This window comes from Chiloscyllium plagiosum, chromosome 16, assembly GCF_004010195.1.
Source record: "Chiloscyllium plagiosum isolate BGI_BamShark_2017 chromosome 16, ASM401019v2, whole genome shotgun sequence".
NCBI lineage: Eukaryota > Metazoa > Chordata > Chondrichthyes > Orectolobiformes > Hemiscylliidae > Chiloscyllium > Chiloscyllium plagiosum.
The window spans coordinates 2,033,067-2,057,701 of record NC_057725.1 but is presented as its reverse complement, the minus strand read 5'-3'; the positions used below and the strand labels follow the sequence as shown (position 1 = coordinate 2,057,701).

General features: G+C 43.1%; 1 long non-coding RNA gene across 1 annotated transcript in view; it reads right to left on the bottom strand.

The window, feature by feature from the left end:
- Positions 1-24,635, bottom strand: part of LOC122558024 — a 97,432-nt gene that overhangs the window by 63,443 nt on the left and 9,354 nt on the right. Inside the window, exon 2 of the long non-coding RNA XR_006314003.1 lies at positions 17,740-17,868. This is a non-coding gene — a long non-coding RNA (uncharacterized LOC122558024). The remainder of the gene's footprint in view (positions 1-17,739; positions 17,869-24,635) is intronic.

The following is a 24,635-nucleotide window of genomic DNA, read 5'->3' as shown; positions in this document are numbered from 1 at the left end:
GAATAGAAAATTGGGAGGGATATAAAAGAGCTGCCAGTTCACTTGTTCAGTCACTCAGTTCCTGTCCACATGCTATCTGCCCTCCTGTTCTTATTGTAGATTATCTGTTGCCAGTTTGTGCTGCTGGAACATAGAGCAGTACAGCACATGAACAGGCCCTTCAGCCCACCAGGTCCATGACAACCACGGTGCCATTCTAAACTAATCCCATCTGCCTGCTCATGGTCCATATCCCTCTATTCCCTGCCTGTTTGTGTGCCTCTCTAAATATCTCTGAAACACTGCTATCACGTCTGCTTTTACCACCTCCCTTGCAGTGCACACTACCACACTATGTAATAAACTTTCCTTCCTCTTAATGTAAGTCTGCCCCTGTTAGTGCATGGCAGGACAGGCTGCACGGGTTGAGTTCCTAGTCTTGTTTGTATAAATCTCCGAGGACAGGAAGGAGGAATATCACAAGTGTCAACAGTCGCTGTCAAGGCACAATTATCGCATGTGGAAAATTGTTCTATGTTTTCCTCATCGTCATTTATTGAGGGGAGGCAATGGCCTAGAGGTATCAGCACTGGGCTGTTCATCCAGTGGCCCAGGTAATGGTCTGGGGACCTGCGTTGAAATCTAGCCATAGCAAATGGTGGAATTTGAATTCAACAAAAAAAAATGACACACGAGCCTGTTGTTGATGGTCGGAAAAACCCATATGGTTCATAGGATGCCCTTTAGGGAGGGAATCTACCATCCTTCCCTGATCTGCCTACATATGACTCCAGACCCACAGCAATGTGCTTGACTCTTGCCTCTGAGCAATAAGTGCTAGCCTGGCCAGCGCTGCCTACATCCTGTGAATGAATTTAAAAAAAGACTCCACTGATCCAAGATTCCCACATAGGAACAGACAATTTACCAATATTTAGTCTTTGAGTGTCATCAGCATTTCTCAAGAATGAGGTGTTGTTTTTACTGTTTCTCCTAACCCCATAAAACACCAAGTACATTTACACAAATGACTGGCTTCAATGAAACATACTTTAACCATAAGGTATTGGGTAATTATCTGGCAAAGTGGAAACTATTTCAACAGCCATGAAGAAATAAAGGATCCCACCCTGAATTGGTGTGATGTCATTTATACTACAGGAGTGCGCATCCTTTCCAATTCCACAATATCAAACATGGTCCAATAAAAGGTATCTGTAGATAGTGCTTGATAAGAAGGAACCAGAGAAGGAAGTTGGAAATACTATAAAATGAAGGAAGTATCATTAACAATGTATAACATTATAAATATTCATAAAAACGTGAAAATTTATTATTCATCAGACACCTGAAGAGAAGTGTGGGTTAAGAAAAGGCCATTCATCACAATAACATTTATTCCCTTAGATGGGAGACAGCAAAACAGTAGCAGCTGAATCACAGAAGAATCTGCTGTGACTATAGTTTTAATTCATCCTTCAGACATGGACATCACTGGCAAGTCCACAATATACAATCATACAGATCTACAGCACAGAAAGGCCCTTCAGCCCATTGAGTCTGCACTAGTCAAAAACAATACCCTAACTATTCTAATCCCATTTTCCAGCACTTGGCCCATGGTCTTGTATGCTTTGGCATCACAACTGCATGTCTAAATACTTCCTCAATTGGATGAGAGTTTCTGCTTCTCCCATCCTTACAGAGGTGGAGGTCCGGATTCCCAAAAACATCTGGATAAAAAAATGTGTTCTTCACATCTCCTCTAAATCTCTGCCCTTTACCCAAACCTAAGCCCACTGGTCATTGATTCCTCCAAGAAGTGGAAATGTTTTGTCCTGTCTATCCTTTCTATGCCCATCATAATTTTATGTCTCTCAATCATGTGCCTCCTCAGTCTCTAATTTTGTCCATCCCTGGGCTTTACCCAGGGAAGGCAAAGGTGAGAAACCTTCTTGATCTGTTGTTGCCTTAGTTGAGAGTGGCACGGTGGCTCAGTGGTTAGCACTGCTGCCTCACAGTGCAAGGGACCCAGGTTTGGTTCCACCCTCAGGTGTCTGTTTGTGTGGAGCTTGCATGTTCTCCCTGTGTCTGCATGGGTTTCCTCTGATTGGTCTGGTCTCTTCCCACAGTCCAAAGATGTGTAAGTTAAGTAAATTGGTCATGGTAAAAGTGTCCATAGTGTCCAGGGATGCGTAGGCTGGGGGAGTTAGGTATGGGAAGTATAGGGTTACAGGGATAAGATGGGAGGCTGTGCCTGGGTCTGGGAGGGATAGTTTTCAGACGGTTGGTGTGGACTCAATGGGTCAAATGGCTTCTTAGTGTACTGTAAGGATTCTATAATGTCATGAAAGGACACTGCAACACTTTTAGTTAGAGACGTCCAGGATTCTGACTCAAAAGAGACAAAGGACAAGTGTTATAAATGAAAATAGGATGACATGGAAATTAGAGCAGGGTTGCAGGTGATGAGTAACTGAAATGTATCCTACCTAATGTGGCAGTCCCCACATTAAAACAGACAAGGTACCATCCATTCTAATGATTCCTGAAGAAGGATCACTGGAGTCAAACCGCTAACTCTGCCAGACTTACGGGGTTTCTCCAGCACTTTCTGTTTTTGTTACAATCTGTTTTAATCCAGTTAAATAATATGTTGAATTATCATTATATCAACTAGTAGGTGCCACACAAATAGAAACAGAACATTTATGCAGCACAAAGGAGACCATTCAATTCAATTATACCTGTACTAGCCACAAAAGCATATTTTACCTTCCAGCCACAACTCTGAGTTGTAAACTTTGGGAAGGTGGTGGCACTTTGACAATGTCACTGGGTTAGTAACCCAGACCTCAAGGTTACTAATCTGGGGGAATGAGTTCAAACTCCAGTGTGGCCGATGATGAAATATGAACTGAATTTTAAAAATCTGTGAAGTATAGTAACTGTATACTGATTTTTGTAAAAACCCACCCGGTTCACTAATGCTGTTTAGGGAAGAAAGTCTTACCGAGTCCAGCCCACAGGTGACTCCAGACTCACAGAAATGTGGTTGGCTGTAACTGTCCTCTGGATAATTAGGGATGAGCAATAAATACAGGCCGAGTCAGCAACACCCATTTCTGTTATAGTCATAGAGTCAAAGAGATGTACAGCATGGAAACAGACCCTTTGATCCAACCCGTCCATGCTGGCCAGATATCCCAACCCAATCTAGTCCCACCTGTCAGCACCCGGCCCATATCCCTCCAAACCCTTCCTATTCATATACCCATCCAAATGCCTCTTAAATGTTGCAATTGTACCAGCCTCCACCACTTCCTCTGGCAGCTCATTCTACAAGTACCACTCTCTGTGTGAAAAGGTTGTCCCGTAGGTCTCTTTTATATCTTTCCCCTCTCACCCCTATGCCCTCTAGTTCTGGACTCTCCCACCCCAGGGAAAAGACTTTGCTTATTTACCATGCCACTCAATTTTGTAAACCTCTATAAGGTCATCCCTCAGCCTCCGACGCTCCAGGGAAAACAGCCCCAGCCCGTTTAGCCTCTCCCTATAGCTCAAATCCTCCAACCCTGGCAACATCCTTGTAAATCTTGTCTGAACCCTTTCAATAGACAATTGGTGCAGGAGTAGGCCATTCTGCTCTTCGGGCCTGCACCACCATTCAATATGATCATGGCTGATCATCCTTAATCAGTATCCTGTTCCTGCCTTATCTCCATAACCCTTGATTCCACTATCCTTGAGAGCTCTATCCATCTCTTACTTAAATGAATCCAGAGACTGGGCCTCCACTGCCCTCAAGTTTCACAACATCTTTCCGATAGGAAGGAGACCAGAATTGCATGCAATATTCCAACAGTGGCCTAACCAATGTCCTGTACAGCCACAACATGACCTCCCAACTCCTGCACTCAATACTCTGACCAATAAAAGAAAGCATACCAAACACCGCCTTCACTATCCTATCAACCTGCATCTCCACTTTCAAGGAGCTATGAATCTGCACTCCAAGGTCCATTTGTTCAGCAACACTCCCTAGGACCTTACCATTAAGTGTATAAGTCCTGCTAAGAATTGCTTTCCCAAAATGCAGCACCTCACATTTATCTGAATTAAACTCCATCTGCCACTTCTCAGTCCATTGCCCATCTGGTCAAGATCCTGTTGTAATCTGAGGTAACCTTCTTCGCTATCCACCACACCTCCAATTTTGGTGTCATCTGCAAACTTACTAACTGTACCTCTTATGTTCAAATCCAAAATAATTTGTGTAAATGACCAAACGTTGTGGACCCAGCACCAATCCTTGTGGCACTCCACTGATCACAGGCCTCCAGTCTGAAAAACAACCCTCCACCACCACCCTCTGTCTTCTACCTTCGAGCCAGTTCTGTATCCAAGTGGCTAGTTCTCCCTGTATTCTGTGAGATCGAACCTTGCTAACCAGTCTCCCATGGGGAACCTTGTCGAATGCCTTATTGAAGTCCATCTCAATCACATCTACCGCTCAGCCCTCATCAACCCTCTTTGTTACTTCCTCAAAAAACCCAATCAAGTTTGTGAGACATGATTTCCCATGCACAAAGCCATGTTAACTATCCCTAATCAGTCCTTGCCTTTCCAAATACATGTACATCCTGTCCCTCAGGATTCCCTCCAACAACTTCCCCACCATCGACGTCAGGCTCACTGGTCTATAGTTCCCTGGCTTGTCCTTACCACCCTTCTTAAACAGTGGCACCACGTTAGCCTACCTCCAGTCTTCTGGCACCTCACCTGTGTCATCTGATAAATGAATAAAAACTTTTCAAGCATGCACCCAAGTATTTATTCAATGTTAGGGAAGCTTCTGTATCTACTAGGCCTTTAGGCAATAAATTTCAAATCTCTCACACTCCCTGGTTCTCCTCAACACTGTGTAATTCCATGGGCTTGCTTTATTGTGAAGGGAGATACACTTCCATTTGAGAATAAAGCTACAGGGAGAACATTACTGCTGGGATCAGAAGCACAAATCTGCATTCCGCTATCAGCCTCTGAGGCAGTCTGGAATGTGGCAGTCCCCATAGACTTGGCTCAGTGCCTCTTGCTTCTGAGTTAGAACTTCTAGGTTCAAGACTCATTTCAGAGACTGACAGTCTGACTCATACAAGTCATTTCGATAAAATAACAGTAACTGATCCAAGTAATAAACTTTGCAGAGCTTCACACAACATTCCATACTTTCACCTTGATTCCCATGGATACTGGTGCAACAACTTCCATTGTTATAGTGCCCTTAATGCAGTAAAATTTCCCATGACACCCCACAAGACCATTCAACTAAAGTTCTACATCAAGTCACAGAAAACATAAGAAATTGGTCGAAGAAGTAGACTTAAAGGAAAAACAGAGCTAAAGTTATAAAGGCATTTCTGGTAGGAGTTTCAAAGATAAGCTTTTAAACAACTGAGGGCAAAGCTGACAATGCTGGAGGGATCAAAGTTAAATAGACAGCCGATGCTAACATTGGCCGAGCCTAAAGGTCTTGGAAGATTATAGGAAGAGGTTAATGAGGTGAGTGTATGGATGGATTTGAAAGTGATGGTATGAATTTTAAATTGATGGAGCCAATGAGAGGACTTTTATACTGAACTTCCTTTAAAATTATCTTGAAGTCAAGCAAATTCTATTACAGCAAACTTTATTTTGTTTCCTTTTTAGACAGGATGATCCACTTCTGAATTAATGCTAGCTAAATACAGATCTCAATTCTTATTGGACTAATGTATGTATTGAGTAGTTGTTGATAGGAGCAATTTTTAGTTGTTGATTTAACTGCCATATCTGTAAGTGTTTGAGCAGGCAATATTGTTTCATGAATATTATCTATCTTTGTCAATATCCCATCTTATATCTGCTTCATTCCTGGTCCTAGCAATGCCTGGGGGCTGCAACTTTTGTTGTTTATTGACTGAGTATGAGTTGTGTTGACTTTGGTGGAGTGGTTCTCACCATAAGGCCGAGGGAGATTTCCTCACCAGAACTTATCAAGCTCACCACATTAATTGGTGTAGCTCCAGTTGGGTGAGGGTGGTGCAGAGATGACACCAATCTTTGTCCAGCCTGATCTGACTTTACCACCGGGTTAGTGCAATCTGGAGGAATGCCCAGCACTATAGGCTGAAGGCCAATGATCTTCTTCAGTCCGCCCGTGTAAGTGCCAACATCTTCTCTAAGATACCCCACCCTCATTCTCTCTCTGCTCCTACAGCCACCTCCCACCAAGGCTCATGTTCTGCTGCTCTCACCATCGCCTACACCAACCTCCCACACTCACTGTCACCCATCACAGCCCCGATACCACTAAACCTGTGTGCCCTCTGTACTGCCCAGTCACTCACTCGGGACAACTCCCTCCCCCCACAAACAGTGTCAGTGTGCCACTCACTTCCATCTCCCATGTTACCCACCTCTCTCCCATCCCAGGAGGAAAATGGCTCACAATACAGAAGAAAGAGTCAATGAGGGTGGAAGGCTGCCTGATATTCAGCTGTTCACCATCTACATGGAGAAGATCCTGACTCTGACTGCCCAATCAGAGCCTGGGCTGATCTCAGAGACTACCCCTCATTTACTGTACCAGGATCCCTGAGCGATGGAACTGCTGAGCGAGGCCTGCTGACCACTATGACAAGCTCCCTGGCTTTGTGTCTCTGTGAAATGGCACAGGTATGTGAACATTATAGCTCTCACTGTCAGGGCAAAGTGCAAAAGAGTCAAGGCAGTGCAAAGATGCTGTCAGCATCCAGGCAGGCACAGAGTGAGCGAGAGAGTGCTGTGAGAGTGAGCGGAGAGCCTGGATGGTGATCCAGCCTGGTGCAGTCCTTGAACTAGGAGGGTCTCCCTGAGCACAGTGTCCTTGCTGCAGCGTTACAGTAAGAGATACCGGAGCAACGCGAGGGGCAGCATTGAAGGGCAGAGTGTCCTGTAAATGAACAAGAGATGTACCACGAGACTGGCATATGTCAGATGCCAATGCCCATGTGTATGGGGAAAATGTTTTGGAGAAAGTGGTTGAGTTGAATCTGCCAAGAAGCTGCTCTGGTTTCAGTATCGAGCTTCCCTGACAGTTTGGGTTCTTTGGTAAGGTCATAAACCGTGACGAGTGGCACTGTTAACAAACTGTTTAACAAGAAATAATGACCATCAATTGAGAACTTGCCGAGTGAGAATCTCACCACGCTGCTTTGGAAATACAAACACAAAGAGACGAGATTATCTCAACAGCAAGATGGGCCTTGCTAAAATTCTCACCTGATTCTGCCACACAGTTCAACATAGCCCACGTTTCAGAACTTGATGGTATTCAGTCTTTAGTTGTAACATTCTAATCCTTTACTTCAGATCTCTCAGTGGTCTTAGCTCTGTAACAACCTCTAACCCTACAAGCTTGCATCACATCTGTAATTTTGACTTCTTGCATATCCCTGAGTTTTGGAGGTTGTCTTTCAGAAACTCTAGAATTCCTTCTATAAGCCTCTTCATCTCACTACTCCTCTCTCCTTCTTTAAAACTTTGCTTAAAATGTATTCCTTTAACCTAGTTTCTAATATTTTGTAGCTTAAGTAAAGTTTTGTTTGAAAAATACTCCTAAGAAATACCTTGGGTGGTTTATTCCACTGAAGATGTTTTAAACATGCAAGCTGTTGAAGGTCAAATGAAAACTGTTAGGGTGTTGCTGTCATCTGTGATTCCTTGATGAAAATACTGGATAGATAAAGTGGAAGGCTGTCTGAAATAATGCAAGTTGATTAACTCAGTCAAAATATATATATATCTTGTAGAATACTTGACCGCAAACTTTAGTTGTTGCCACGCGCTAGTGGAAGTCTCATTTAATCTCTTCTGGCTGATGTCATAACACAGTGTGGAGCTCCAGAGTCATCACCTAATGCAAACATAGAGTGACAGCCAAGTCCTTGTTCATTTGCCTCTACAAATTTGAGCATCTGTATATGTTCAGTTTTGTAAATATTCGATTCTGGATATGCTTGGTTCTGTATGCTTGACTAACGTAATGCATCCACTAGTTTCTCTGACTGTGATCATCCAAACTGAGCTACCAGTTGCTGATAAATCTAATTATAAAGGTCAATGGAAGGAACTGGACAAGCAATATGCAACAAGATGGACACTGATAACTGTGAAATTATTAGTATGGAATTACTGCACAATAATTACTGCATATGACTATCCATCATAATACATTGAATAAAATCAATGAGAATGATATATAATCATTCTCAGGCACTGTTAGGCTGATTTGCGAACTTCCCCATTATACTAAACCTTCTAGGAGTTTACTGCCTTGTGATCACTTGTCATTTACTCTCAAATTACTGATTTCAATTGTGAAATCTATTGTAAAAGGTAACATTAGAATTTTTCACATAAGGACATGTGTAAAAGAAACATGAATCGATGGCAACCCCTACATGTGGTTTCCATGTACATGCTTGTTCATCAAGATTCTATTCTCAAAGCTACCAGGAAGACAACCAAATGCTCAAAAGTGGCTTTTCATTCTGAAAAGTGGGGTATCATCAAACATGTACCACAGCCAACCACGTTAATGCGTTCAACAGTCCCATATTCAACTCAACATCAAAGATCAATGTAAAGTAAAATGTGACGTTCTGTCAAAGAAAGGTAGAACACAAATGATTGATGTTTCTATCCCTGAAAAACCCCACCTGCCTGAAGCTAAGCCTTGATGCTCCCTCAGCCACCAGCCCAATGGTGTGTCACCATCCCAGCTGCTCCTTCACCAAGAGGATGGGTAAACAGTTGGCTCGCTCCACCAATCAGTTGCTCAAAACTCAAAATCAACCCATGTGTCTGACCTGGTGCTGCCTGAAAATGAAGCTGGTTTTATTGGATGCTTCTTGATGATTCTCAAAGTCATACCTATGCATGGAAATCCAACATTATTCTCTGAAAATCCTTTGTCTACAATTTTTGCAAAGACCTTATTGCCCAATGGATAATTAAATATAGCCACACTTCTGTGATTTTTGGATTTTAATATTAACTGTAGCACACAAGTTATCAATTTAATAACTGGCATCCATGGAATCATGTCGAGAGTGTGGTGCTGGAAAAGCACAGCAGGTCAGACTGCATCTGAGGAGCAGAAGAATTGATGTTTTGGGCAAAAGCCCTTGCCCGAAACATCGATTTTCCTGCTCCTCAGATGTTGCCTGACCTGCTGTGCTTTTCCAACACCACACTCTCGACTCTAATCTCCAGCATCTGCAGTCCTCCCTTTCATCCATGAAATCACACTAATTTCAGAATGGAATTTGACCATCATTAAGGTTTACATTGGAGCTATCCACTATTTTCTTTTCAAAATGTCAATCTAATTCTCTCTTAAAAGTTGTGATGGGTTCCAAAAATCACTTGAGGTAATGCATTCCAAAGTATTTTTGGAAAGAAAAATTCTACCAACTGCTTTGTGTGTTTAATACAATTCTAATCATATATTACACTGTTCCTCATTGACCAGTGAAAATAACCTCTCTTCACCTTTTCAATTACCTTTAAGTTTTGAATTTTTCTACTCAAACTCTGTCTACTGTCCTGCTGGAATAATGTAATCTGAAATCTTACCAACAACCGAGGTCAGGCTAACCACTTTATAGTTTCCTGTCTTCTGCTTGCCTCCCTTCTTAAACAGGACTATTTTAGTGTCCTCTGGGACCCTCCAGTGATTCCTCAGAGATCACCACTAATGTCTTCACAATCTCCTCAGCTATCTCCTTCAGAACTCTGGGGTGTGGTCCATCTGGTCTGGGTGATTTATCCACCTTCAGATCTTTCCACTTCCCCAGCATTTTCTCCTTAGTGATGGCCACTGTACACTTCTGCCCCTGAATGTTTAAACTCTGGTATGGTGCGCATGTCTTCTGCTGTGAAAACTGATGCAAAGTATCTTTTCAGTTCCTCCATTTCTTTGTTCCCCCTTACTACTTCTCCAGCCTCATTTTCCAGTGGTCTAATATCCACTCTTGCCTCTCTCTTACATTTTTGATGCCTAAAACAAGCTCTTGTAATCTTCTTTTATATTAGCGAGTGGAATCTCATATTTCATCTTCTGCCCCACTCCCACAACCTTATTGCTCTTTTAGTTATCTTCTGCTGGTTTTTAAAGGATTCCCAATCTTAAGACTTCCCATTAATCGTCACCACATTGTATGCCTTTCCTTTTGCTTTTATCCTATCAGGGACTTCCCTCGCCAGCCAGGGTTACTTCATCCTCCCCTTAGTATGTTTTTTCATCCTATTTGCTCATGGCTCATGTAGTAATCCAGAGTTTACCTTTTTAATCTGTTTTTTCATGTATCCCCTAGCTGCACATTTTCCCTCAGCAGAACCTCTTCCTTCTTTCTACCTATATCGTTGGTACCACCATGGACCACAACAACTGGACCTTTCCCCTCTCACTCCCAGTCCCTCTGCAGCCCAGATGAGAGATCCTTAACCTGGCACCAGGCAATGCAGCCTTTGGGACTCTCAATCCTGGCCACAGAGAAGAGTGTCTATTCCCATGACTATATTATCTCCAATTATAACTACATTTCTCTTTTCTACCACTTTTGAATGGCTCCCTGTATCATGGTGATGTGGTCAGTTTGCTCACCTCCCTACAGCCCTCAACCTCATCCACACAGGGAGCATGAATCTCCAACCTGTTTGACAAGCTCAAGGTCTGAGGCTTCCTCAATACTACCTCCTGGATCTCTCTACTTGCCTCACTCATCGCGACACCTACCTGCCCCTGACCACTGACTGAATTCAATTGAAAGGATATGATAGTCTCCTGAAACACAGCTCTTCCTCTCCCTGATGTGTCACAGTGTTTGAAGCTCAGACTCCAGCTCATCGACTCTGGGCCGGAGTTCCTCAAGCCACCATCATTTGTTAAGATGTGGTCGCTATGAAACCACAGTGGAGTCCACCAGGTCCTACATCATGTACAGTTACAAGGTATTGCCTGGCCCCATCATCCTTATTTGAATGTTTTCATTCTTAATTTCATTTTCTAATAATTTTATACTGCCCTTTTGGTTTGTAATCTGTAAATATTTCCCTACTTACGTTCAATCTAAAAGTAACTTATAATAGTTAGTCAAATTAGCAGCGATCATCAAGCAATGAACTTACAATGTACCTGTGATGTCTTGAACAGAGCACAGAATCCTGGCTTCAATTTGTCATATTTTTAAAAATCTTGCAAATTATGAACCAATAAAAAGCAAAAAAAAACTCATTCCCCTCTGCTCCGACTTCCTACATTGCCTCCAAATTCCTCAAACTATGTAATCAAACTGTGCCCCACACTGGATGTGATAGAGTCACAGAGCTGTACAACATAGAAACAAACCCTCCGGACCAATTGTCCATGCCGACCAGATATCATAAATTAATCTAGTTCCATTTGTCAGCATTTGGCCCATATCCCTCTAAACCCTTCCTATTCATAAACCCATCCAGATGCTTTTTAAGTGTTGTAATTGTACCAGCCTCCACCACTTCCTCTAGCATAGTGGTGCTGGAAGAGCACAGCAGTTCAGGCAGCATCCAAGGAGCTTCGAAATCAACGTTTCGGGCAAAAGCCCTTCATCAGGAATAAAGGCAGTGAGCCTGGAGTGTGGAGAGATAAGCTAGAGGAGGGTGGGGGTGGGGAGGAAGTAGCATAGAGTACAATGGGTGAGGGGGGAGGGGATGAAGGTGATAGGTCAGGGAGGAGAGGGTGGAGTGGATAGGTGGAAAAGGAGATAGGCAGGTAGGACAAGTCATAGGGACAGTGCTGAGCTGGAAGTTTAGAACTAGGGTGAGGTGGGGGAAGGGGAAATGAGGAAACTGTTGAAGTCCACATTGATGCCTTGGGGTTGAAGTGTTCCGAGGCGGAAGATGAGGCGTACTTCCTCCAGGCATCTGGTGGTGAGGGAGCGGCGGTGAAGGAGGCCCAGGACCTCCATGTCCACGGCAGAGTGGGAGAGGGAGTGGGAATGTTGGGCCACGGGGCGGTATGGTTGTTCGGTGATACAAATACCTCGGCAAGGGGCCCAGCAATTTCTTCCCTAGTTTCCCAGTATGCTCTGGGGTACACCTGATCAGGTCCCAGGGATTTATTACCTTTATGCATTTTAAGACATCCAGCACCTCCTCTTCTGTAATATGGACACCTTTTCAGACATCACTATTTATTTCCCCAAGTTCCCTAGCTTCAATGTCCTTCCTCAAAGTAAATACTGACATGAAATATTCACTTAGTATCTCACCCATCTCCTGTGGCTCCACACATAATTGGCCTTGTAGATTTTTAAGGGGCCCAAATTACTCTTTTGCCCTTAATGCATTTATCGAATCTCTTTGGATTCTCCTTAACCCTATTTGCCAAAGTTATCTTATGTCCCCTTATTTTCCTCTTAAGTATAACTTTATTGCCTTTATACTCCTCTAAGGATTCACTTGATCTTTGTTGTCTGAACTTGACATATGCTTCCTTCTTTATCTTGACCAGAACCTCAATTTGTCTAGTCATCCAGCACTGCCTACACCTATCAGCCTTGCCCTTCACACTAACAAAAACGTACTGTCTCTGAACTCTCGTTATCTCATTTTTGAAGTCCTCCCACTTTCTAATAGTCCCCTTACCTGTGAACAAGCTCATTCAATCAACCTTTGAAAGTTCCTACCTAATATCATCAAAATTGGCCTTACTCCAGTTCAGAACTTTAATTTTCAGATCCAGTTTATCCTTTTCCACAACTATTTTAAAATTAATTGAATTATGATCATTGCCCCAAAGTTCTCCCCCATTGACACCTCAGTCACTTACCTATCCTTATTTCACAAGAGGTCAAGTTTAGTTCCTTCTCTCATAAGTGCATCACATTTTGAATAACAGCAATTTTTTGAGCCCATTTAACAAATTCCTCTCCGTTCAAGCCCTTAATATTACAGCAGTGCCAGTCTATGTTTGGAAAGTTAAAATCCCTTCTATAACCACCCTAATACTCTTACAGATATCTGAGATCTCTTTACAAATTTGCTTCTTAATTTCTTGCTGACTATTGGGGGGCCTATAGTACTATCCCAATAATCTTAAAAATGTGTTGCTGGAAAAGCGTAGCAGGTCAGGCAGCATCAAAGGAACAGGAGAATTGACGTTTCGGGCATAAGCCCTGCAGTCCCACTTTGTTGTGGTTCTGTTCGCTGAGCTGGAAGTTTTTGTTGCAAACGTTTCGTCCCCTGGCTAGGCGACATCATCAGTGCTTGGGAGCCAGCATCAAAGGAACAGGAGAATTGACGTTTCGGGCAAAAGCCCTTCTTCAGGAATTTTTAATCGACGTTTTGGGCATAAACCCTTCTTCAGGAATTTCTAATCGACGTTTCGGGCATAAGCCCTTCTTCAGGGCCTATAGTACTATCCCAATAAGGTGATCATCCCGTTCTTATTTCTCAATTCTAGGAGAAAGTGAGGACTGCAGATGCTGGAGAGTCAGAGTCAAAAAGTGTGGTTCTGGAAAAGCACAGCAGGTCAGGCAGCATCTGAGGAGCAGGAGAATCGATGTTTTGGGCAAGAGCCCTTCATCAGGAATGAGTTGTCCCTCAGTCAGCTATCTTATTAATCTTGCAGTAATGGAGTGAAATGGAGAAAGAAAGATTTACCAGTTGAATTCTCACATTACTATCAAATTCCCTGAAATATATACTCACTTAGGCTGCATCACACTCTGAATATGATCCCTCCTTTCTGACTGTGCAAAACTCACTGAGCCACAGAAGACCAAAATGAGATTTTAAGGAGTATCTTAAAGGAGAACAATATGGCAGGGAAGGAGTGTTTGTGGTGGAATTAAATCATTCTGGCATTCCTGCCTTTTAAACTTGGAGAATCCCCAATCTGAACACTTCTTTTGTACTCAAAGGGGAGATGTAGAGAGGTTATTTTCCTTTTGAGAAAATCTAGGAGCAGAGGGCATAATCTCAGAAAGAGGGTCACATATTTAAGATCGAGATGAGGAGGAATTTCTTCCCTCAAAGGGGAGTGAATCTATGGAATTCATCAGCACAACGGGCTGCCAAGGCCATGTCATTAAGTATATTCAAGGCTGAAACAGATGGATGTTTATTCAGGAAGGGAATTGAGGATATGGGGAAAAGGCAGGAAAGTGGAGTTGAGGATTATCAGATCAGCCAGGATCCCATTATTGGTAAAGCAGATTCGATGGGCTGAATGACCTGCTTATTCTCTTATGTCTTATGGTCATGTGGTCACATGAAACGTTGTGGTTGATACACAATGGATTTTTTAAAATTGCCACATTTTGCTACCTACCAGCAACATTTACAGTGTTGTTATTTTTATAATTCTCGTTCTTGTTCACTACTCAGTCCATGGTCGTGTCCATTTTTACCTCTGTAAACTCTCATAGCCTGACCTCCTCTGCGATATGTACATCTTCCACTATCAAAGTCCTAATTCTGGAATTTCCAACCCCCACCACACAGACCCCTTCTCTACCACATTGTTTTCCTTTCAGACACTCCTTAAAACTTACTTTTGGTCATCTGTCCGAATATATCCTCATGTGGCTCAGGGTCACACTTTTTTTGACAGTGCATTTGTGAAGTGCCTTGAGGCATTTTACTATGTTAAAGATGCTTTTAAAAAAATGTAGGTTGGTGTTTTTTAAGAGCCTGACAGCCTGGAGACATCTGTTTGTTTTATTCAAGTTCACTCAGACAGGGTTACGGGCTTCCTTCCTCTGAATGACATTGAGGTAAAACTGGTTCAGGAATTGTGAGATTTTCTCCGAATCTTGCCAAATGTGGTTCCACAGTACAGCAAACCCAAGCTGATGGTACATTAGCATGTACGTACTCTACAGGCATTGTGGGTCTACTTACAGCACACAGACTTCAGCGTTTCAAAAAGGCAGCTCATCACCACCTTCTGAAGGAGCAACTGGGTAATAAATATTGGCCCAGCCAGCGATGCCCACATCCCATGAGTGAATACAACAAAGTGTTTAGTGAGGAATCCCTTTCCACCTATACCTGCCTCTAGTGTTTGTTTTTGGAAGGTGGAAACAGGAGGAGGATGTTCAGTCCCTTGAACTTGTTTGCCATTCACTGAGAATCCGGATAGTGTGGAAACAGGCCATTCAGGCCACCAGGAGGCTCTCTGCCTTTATTCCTGATGAAGGGCTTTTGCCCGAAACGTCGATTTTGCTGCTCGTCGGATGCTGCCTGAATTGCTGTGCTCTTCCAGCACCACTGATCCAGAATCTGGTTTCCAGCATCTGCAGTCATTGTTTTTACCTCGTTGATTTTAACCCTACTGCGAATCCTCTTGCAAGCATGCCTGCCTTGAAGAAGTTTTCCTCCTCTCTCTACAAGAATCTCAGGGAGTCTCTCTCCCACTGCAACTCCCAGGTCATTTCCTCTGCCCTGAAGCTCTTACTTCCAGCCCACACTGTCCCCTTGACCTGTCCGGACTTGTCCTACCTGCCTATCTCCTTTTCCACCTATCCACTCCACCCTCTCCTCCCTGACCTATCACCTTCATCTCCTCCCCCACTCACCTATTGTACTCTATGCTACTTTCTCCCCACCCCCACCCTCCTCTAGCTTATCTCTCCACGCTTCAGGCTCTCTGCCTTTATTCCTGATGAAGGGCTTTTGCCCGAAACGTCGATTTTGCTGCTCGTCGGATGCTGCCAGAATTGCTGTGCTCTTCCAGCACCACTGATCCAGAATCCATCAAGATCATAGCTGACCTAGATCTGAATTCCATCTATTTGTCTTTGTTCCATTGCTCTCAGTGTCCTTTTCAAACAAAATTACCTATCTTTATTTTGACCTTTCACTTGACTTTGACTCAATTGCTTTCTGGGACAGAAAGTGCCCCTGATCTCAGAGAAGTACATTGTAACATGCTTCAATGACTTCTCCGTAATTCTGATGGTTGTAAACTCATACTCCTGCCCCCCGTTTTGCACCCACAGAGACATTCAGCGCCCCCACTGATGATGTCATGTTTCCACCCTCTCTCCCATTCCCTTACCCTAGGTCTTTATTTCTTTATTGGGTCCCAACAGCTCCCAAGGGTGAACGGTGGTTTTACTGAAGGTGGGAGTGGGCGGAGCATAAAAATAAGCCTATTGCATTTAATAACATGATAGTTTGTCATATTCCATTGTACTCTCATTTTCATTCTGCTCCCAATATCACAATGTTCACCTCAAATCATTGCCACAGAATAAAATAGGAGAAATATCAATTTAGTTTTGGTGTCCTAATGCATAAGATGCCTCAGCTAACATCTGTGTCTGAAGTGTAACTTTGGCTATAAATATCTGACAATACAAAGACAGCACTTCAGTAAATCAAACTGTAGGCTGTAATTCAACTCTTGTCCTCGACATGCCACAGCTAATTCACTGCAGTAAAAATACTTATTCTTATGCAGGGGGCTGTGTCCCATGGATTAGTTACCTTCTCTTAAAGTATAATAAATAGAATTCAGATTCAAATTGTTTGTGTTTTGTACAAAGCCTTTTATTACAAAAGTGATAGCAAATGCAAAGTTGCCCAGGTATCTTCTGTGTCATAGATGGCCTGGTGAACTAACTCTTTGAAATGAGGCTCAGAATAAGAAGCAACTCATTTCTTTATTGTCAGTCTCAAAGTCCAAGAGAAGCTTTTCTTCAATTTGAACAAATCGTACACATGCAACAGAAGATGGCATACTACATGGTATGTAGTGGTACTATATAGTAGTAGACAGCAGCAGTTCAGGGTAGAAGGCTAGGGGCATGAGAGGGGTGTTTCAAACCTGTTACTAAGCTGCAAGGGTGGATGGTAGTGGAGAGACCTCTGGTATAACTTGCTGTCATTCATCTAAGGTGCTTGGAAACACAGTCCAGACCTCTTGATCAAGCCTGTGCTATCTTTAGCCAGAGATGGCATTTGCCTGCAAGGTTTGTGTGTGGCATCCCCATTGGAGACGGAGCACTGGTTTCTGATGACAGAGTGTCAGGATTGATTTGCCCCCTTAATCCCCCTTCACAAGTGGAAAACCACTCCTATGTGTACTCTGCAGCTTCATTTAAAAAGACACGTGCATTTCAACTATTTGTGCTCTTGGCTTCTCCTCAGCATTTTTACCTTAAACGAGAAGCACTTTAATTTCCCCTGGCTCTAAGGTCATAATGAGCAGTGGTCCCGGGTCAGGGGCATGTATTTAGTGTAACACAAGCATTCAGTGCATTTGCTTTAATCTTTTACTGGAAAACAGAGCCTGGTAATGATTTATTGTGATTTATGCTATATACTTGTGTTATTTTCTAGGTACCAACTCAAGTCATGAATGGGATAGAGAATTCAAAGTTTCTGCTTCAATTTCATTAACCTCAAAGTAAAATCAACTCTGCTTTTGTGGAAAGGAGCAAAGAAATAAGAAGAGGAAAGGTCACATAATCGTTCACTGAATACGTCTGTACATAATTATCAAACTTTTTATAGGTGGAAAAAGTAAATGTGCTTTGTTACTCTGAATAAATATTATTTAATTTTCAGCTGTATAACCTTCCCACTTGGCATCAGCTGAATGTGTTTAAATATGATACACAGTGCTCCCATTATTTCTGTACATTGACATATTGCATAGAAATATCTGAAATCATGCATACTGACCTATGGGCCTGTGATGGTGTTAATGCACCGCATGAGCTTTGTTCTGTAGGACTTCAGCTAACCCTGTCAACAGATCCTCCCTCACACACTTGTCCAGTCTCCCCTTCAACTGCTCCATCTATTTGCCTCCTGAAATTAACAAATTGTGAGTTTCAGCTCTCCTGAAATCATAACCCATAGAAACAGGAAACAGTGTTGAGCTTACAAACAATGAGCATCATTTGTACCAAGTAATCACTCCAGAAGGTTTAACATCTGTCTCGGTTCAGATTGATGTAACTACAAAAAGTATCTGAAGAAAGATAAAGGAAGTCTTGCATTTATATAGAGCCACTCATGACCACTGGATTCACGAAGGATTTCACAGAAAGTAGTATTTTGGAAGGGCAATTGTAGCTGTAACTGGCAACAGGAGAAACCTCCTGCAAAGAGCAATGTGTTAATATCTGGATAATTGACTGAATGATAACTCTTAGCCAGCTCTCTCTGCTCTTCGTTAAAATAGTGACATGAAATTTTTCCCATCCAGCTAAAGGGAGCAGGCTGGACTTTGGTCTAACATCCTATTGGAAGGAATACAATAGAACACAAACGGATGATTCAGAGATGGCATCTTGAAGATGAATTTTGGAAATTTAAACAATACCAGAGAAAGCAGCCTCGTTCTCTTTGTCGCCATAGATCAACAAGCTGCTAAAAAGATGAGGACTCCACCAGCAACAATACACAATAAAGATAAGTCAAATAGTGCTGTGCTTGGAGTCGACTTCCTCAGAACCTTCTCCCTGCCACTCCCGTCTTAACTAGAAAACATGAAAGTGATAGCCTTTGACATTAAGGCCAGACATGGCTGAGTTTAGAAACATGGAGTTTCAGTGAAGTTGGAGCAAACAGGAATCAGGGGGAAACTCTCCATTGATTGGTGTCATAACTGGCACATAGGAAGATTGTAGTGGTTGTTGGAGGTCAGCTCAGCTCAGGACATCTCTGCAGGAGTTCCTCAGGGTAGTATCCTAGGCCCAACTATCTTTAACTGCTTCATTAATGACCTTCCGTGCATCATAAGGTCAGAAGTGAAGATGTTCACCGAAGATTGCACAATGTTCAGCACCATTCATGACTCCTCAGATACTGAAGCAATCCATGTCTAGATGCAATAACTCTGGACAATATCCAGGCTTGGGCTGACAAATGACAAATAATATTCACATAAATGCCAACCTATGACCATCACCAATAAGAGAGAATCTAACCACTGCCCCTTGACAGTCAATGGCATTTACAACACTGAATTCCCCACTATCAACAGCCTGCAGTTTACCACTGACCAGAATATAAACCACCATACATACCACCATATAAACATAGTGGCTACAAGAGCAGGTCAGAGGCTAGGAATACTGCAGTGAGTAACTCATCTCCTGACTCTCCAAAGTCTGTTCACCATCGACAAGGCACAAGTCAGGAGTGTGATGGAATACTCCAAACTTGTCCAGATGAGTGCAGCTCCAACCACACTCAAGAAGCTTGACACCATCCAGGACAAAGCAGCCCACTTGATTGGCACCACATCTATAAACATCCACTCCCTGCAGCTCACTGATGCTCAGTAGCAACAGTGTGTACTATCTACAAGGTGCACTGCAGATATTCACCAAAGATCCTCAGACAGCACCTTCCAAACTTATGACCACTTTCAGAAGAAGAGCAGATATAAGGGAACACCACACCCTGAAATTCCCCCTCCAAGCCAGTCCCATACAGACTTAGAATCATAGAATCCTTGCAATATAGATGCAAGCCATTCAGCCCCTTGAGTCCACACTGACTCTGCAATGAGGATCCTGCTTAGATCCACTGCCTATCCTATCCCTGTAATATTGCATTTCCCATGGCTAATTTACCTAATCTGCACATGTTTGGACTGTGGGAGGAAGGAATTCAATGCCAAGACTGTGAGTCAAATGGTAATGAGGTGCTGGCCTTAAAAAGGCACAGTCACATTGACACTTATTACAGGTTTCTCAACTGGTACTGAGACACCCTCACTGTCATTGAACCGGCAACAGCTCAAACCTATTCAATCATCCCCAGTGTCAGGAAAAAGGCTGGAAGGGCTGAATGGGTTAATGCTGTTCCGAAATCCTATTTATCGTTTTTACCTTCCTTTCCAGGATTTTCTTCTCTTCTTCACTGCATTCTTCATGCCCTTTTTCACAACTGGTCCTCCCCTATACTCAACAATGATGGTACAGAGTAGCTCCATCCTGATCTAACCATGATGGTATAGGGTAGATACATCCTGATCTAACCATGGTGTTATAGGGTAGATCCATTCTGATCTAACCATGAGGTTACAGTGTAGATCCGTGCTGATTAAAACATGATGGTATAAGGTAGATCCTTCCTGATCTAACCATGATGGCACAGAGTAGCTCCATCCTGATCTAACCATGATGATATAGGTTGATCCATCCTGATCTAACTATGCTGATACAGAGTAGATCCATACTGATCTAACTATGATGGTGTAGGGTAAATCCATCCTGGTCTAACCATGATGGTATAGGGTAGATCCATCCTGATCTAGCCATGATGGTACAGTGTAGATGCGCGCTGATTAAAACATGTTGGTATAAGGTAGATCAATCCTGATCTAAACATGATGGTACAGAGTACATCAATCCTGATCTAACCATGATGGTACAGAGTACATCAATCCTGATCTAACCATGAATGTGCAGAGAAGACCCATCCTGATCTAACCGTAATGGTACAGAGCAGCTCCATCCTGATCTAACCATGATGGTACAGAGTAGCTCAATCCTGATTTGACCATGATGGTATAGGGTAGATCCATCCTGATCTAACCATGATGGTACAGAGTAGATCCATTCTGATCTAACCATGATGGTACAGAGTAGCTCCATCCTGATCTAACCATGATGGTACAGGGTAGAACCATCCTGATCTAACCATGATGGTATAGGGTAGATCCATCCAGACCTAACCATGATGGTCTCGGGTAGCTCCATCCTGATCTAACCATGATGGTATAGGGTAGATCCATCCAGATCTAACCATGAATGTACAGAGAAGATCCATCCTGATCTAACCATGATGGTACAGAGTAGATCCGTTCTGATCTAACCATGATGGTATCGAGTAGCTCCATCCTGATTTAACCATGATGGCAGAGACTAGCTACATCCTGATCTAACCATGATGGTACAGATTAGCTCCATCCTGATATAACCATGATGGTATAGAGTAGATCCATCCTGTTCTAACTATGATGGTACAGAGTAGATCCATCCTCATCTAACCATGATGGTAGAGAGTAGATCCATCCTCATCTAACCATGATAGTATAGGTAGATCCATCCTGACCTAACCATGATGGTACAGAGTAGATCCATCCTCATCTAACCATGATGGTATAGAGTAGATCCATCCTGTTCTAACTATGATGGTACAGAATAGATCCATCCTGACCTAACCATGATGGTAGAGAGTAGATCCATCCTCATCTAACCATGATAGTATAGGTAGATCCATCCTGACCTAACCATGATGGTACAGAATAGCTCCATCCTGATGTAACCATGATGGTATGGGGTATATCCATCCTGATCTAACCGTGATGGTACAGTATAGATCCATCCTGATCTAACCATGAGACTATAGGCTAGATCCATCCTGATCTAACCATGATGGTACAGAGTAGATCCATTCTGATCTAACCATGATGGCATAGGTAGATCCATCCTGACCAAACCGTGATGGTACAGAATAGCTCCATCCTGATCTAACCATGATGGTATAGGGCAGATCCATCCTGATCTAACCATGATGGTACAGAGTAGCTCCATCTTGATCTAACCATGTTGGAATAGGGTAGATTCCTTCTGATTTAATCATGATGGCAGTGACTAGCTACATCCAGATCTAATCATGATGGTACAGAGTATCTCCAACATAAGACCATAAGACCATAAGACATAGGAGCGGAAGTAAGGCCATTCGGCCAATCGAGTCCACTCTGCCATTCAATCATGGCTGATGGGCATTTCAACTCCACTTACCCGCATTCTCCCCATAGCCCTTAATTCCTTGTGACATCAAGAATTTATCAATTTCTGCCTTGAACACATTTAGCGTCCCGGCCTCCACTGCACTCTGTGGCAATGAATTCCACAGGCCCACCACTCTCTGGCTGAAGAAATGTCTCCGCATTTCTGTTCTGAATTTACCCCCTCTAATTCTAAGGCTGTGTCCACGGGTCCTAGTCTCCTCGACTAACGGAAACAATTTCCTAGTGTCTACCCTTTCCAAGCCATGTATTACCTTGTAAGTTTCTATTAGATCTCCCCTTAATCTTCTAAACTCCAATGAATACAATCCCAGGATCCTCAGCCGTTCCTCATATGTTAGACCTACCATTCCAGGGATCATCTGTGTGAATCTCCGCTGGACACGCTCCAGTGTCAGTATGTCCTTCCTGAGGTGTGGGGACCAAACTGGACACAGTACTCCAAATGGGGTCTAACCAGAGCTTTATAGAGTCTCAGTAGCACAACAGTGCTTTTGTATTCCAACCCCCTTGAGATAATTGACAACATTGCATTAGCTTTCTTAATCACGGACTCAACCTGCATGTTTCCCTTTAGAGAATCCTCAACTAGCACTCCCAGATCCCTCTGTACTTTGGCTTTACGAATTTTCTCACCGTTTAGAAAGTAATCCATGCTTCTATTCTTTTTCCCAAAGTGCAAGACCTCGCATTTGCTCACATTGAATTCCATCAACCATTTCCTGGACCACTCCTCCAAACTGTCTAGATCCTTCTGCAGCCTCCCCACTTCCTCAGTACTACCTGCCTGTCCACCTAACTTTGTATCGTCGGCAAACTTCGCTAGAATGCCCTCAGTCCCTTCATCCAGATCATTAATATATAATGTGAACAGCTGCGGCCCCAACACTGAACCCTGCGGGACACCACTTGTCACCGGCTGCCGTTCCAAAAAAGAACCTTTTATCCCAACTCTCTGCCTCCTGTCAGACAGCCAATCCTCAATCCATACCAGTAGCTCACCTCGAACACCATGGGCCCTCACCTTGTTCAGCAGCCTCCCATGTGGCACCTTATCAAAGGACTTTTGGAAGTCCAGGTAGACCACATCCACTGGGTTTCCCCGGTCTAACCTCTTCAAAGAACTCCAACAGGTTTGTCAGGCACGACCTCCCCTTACTAAATCCATGTTGACTTGTTCTAATCTGACCCTGCTCTTCCAAGAACATGATCTCACCATGAAGGTATAGGGTAGATCCATCCTGATCTAACCATAACGGTACAGTGTAGATCAATCCTGATCTAACCATGATGGTCCAGAGTAGCTCCAACCTGATCTAACCATGATAGTACAGAGGAGCTCAATCCTGATCTAACCATGATGGTATAGGGTAGATCCATCCTGATCTAACCATGATGGCAGTGACTAGCTACATCCAGATCCAACCATGATGGTACAGAGTATCTCCAACATGATCTCACGATGAAGGTATAGGGTAGATCCATTCTGAGCTAACCATGATAGTATAGCATAGATCAATCCTGATCTAACCACGATGGTACACAGTAGCTCAATCCTGATTTGACCATGATGGTATCGGGTAGAACCATCCTGATCTAACCATGATGGTATCAGGTAGCTCCATCCTGAACAAACCATGATAATGTAGGGTAGATCATTCCTGATCTAACCATGATGGTACACAGGAGCTCCATCCTGATCTAATCATGATGGTACAGAGTAGCTCCATCCTGATCTTACCATGATGGTACAGAGTAGCTCCATCCTGATCTAACCATGTTGGAATAGGGTAGATCCATCCTGATCTAACCATGATGGCAGTGACTAGCTACATCCAGATCTAACCATGATGGTACAGAGTATCTCCAACATGATCTCACCATGAAGGTATAGGGTAGATCCATTCTGAGCTAACCATGATAGTATAGCGCAGATCCATCCTGATCTAACCATGATGGTATAGGCTAGATCCATTCTGAAACTAACCGTGATGGTACAGAGTTGCTCCATCCTGATCTAACCACGATGGTATAGGGTAGATCTATCCTGATATAACCATGATGGTATAGGGTAGATTCATCCTGCAACTAACCGTGATGGTACAGAGTAGCTCCATCCTGATCTAACCATGATGGTATAGAGTAGACCCATCCTGATCTAACTATGATGGTACAGAGTAGATCCATCCTCATCTAACCATGATGGTAGAGACTAGATCCATCCTGATCTAACCGTGATGTTACAGAGTAGCTCCATCCTGATGTAAACATGATGTTATAGGGTAGATCCATTCTGTTTAACCATGATGGTATAGGGTAGATACATCCTGATCTTGCCACGATGGTAGAGTGTAGATGTGCGCTAATTAAAACATGTAGATATAAGGTAGATCCATCCTGATCTAACCATGGTGGTACAGTGTACATCAATCCTGATCTAACCATGATGGTACAGAGTAGCTCCAACCTGATCTAACCATGATGGTACAGAGGAGCTCAATCCTGATCTAACCATGATGGTATAGGGTAGATCTATCCTGATCTCACCATGATGGTATACAGTAGATACATTCCGATCTAACCATGATGGTACAGAGTAGCTCCAACCTGATCTAACCATGATGGTACAGAGTAGCTCAATCCTGATCTAACCATGATGGTATAGGGTAGATCCATCCTGATCTAACCGTGATGGTACAGAGTAGATCCATTCTGATCTAACCATGACGGTACTGATAGCTCAATCCTGATTTGACCATGATGCTATCGGGTCGATCCTTCCTGATCTAAACATGATGGTATC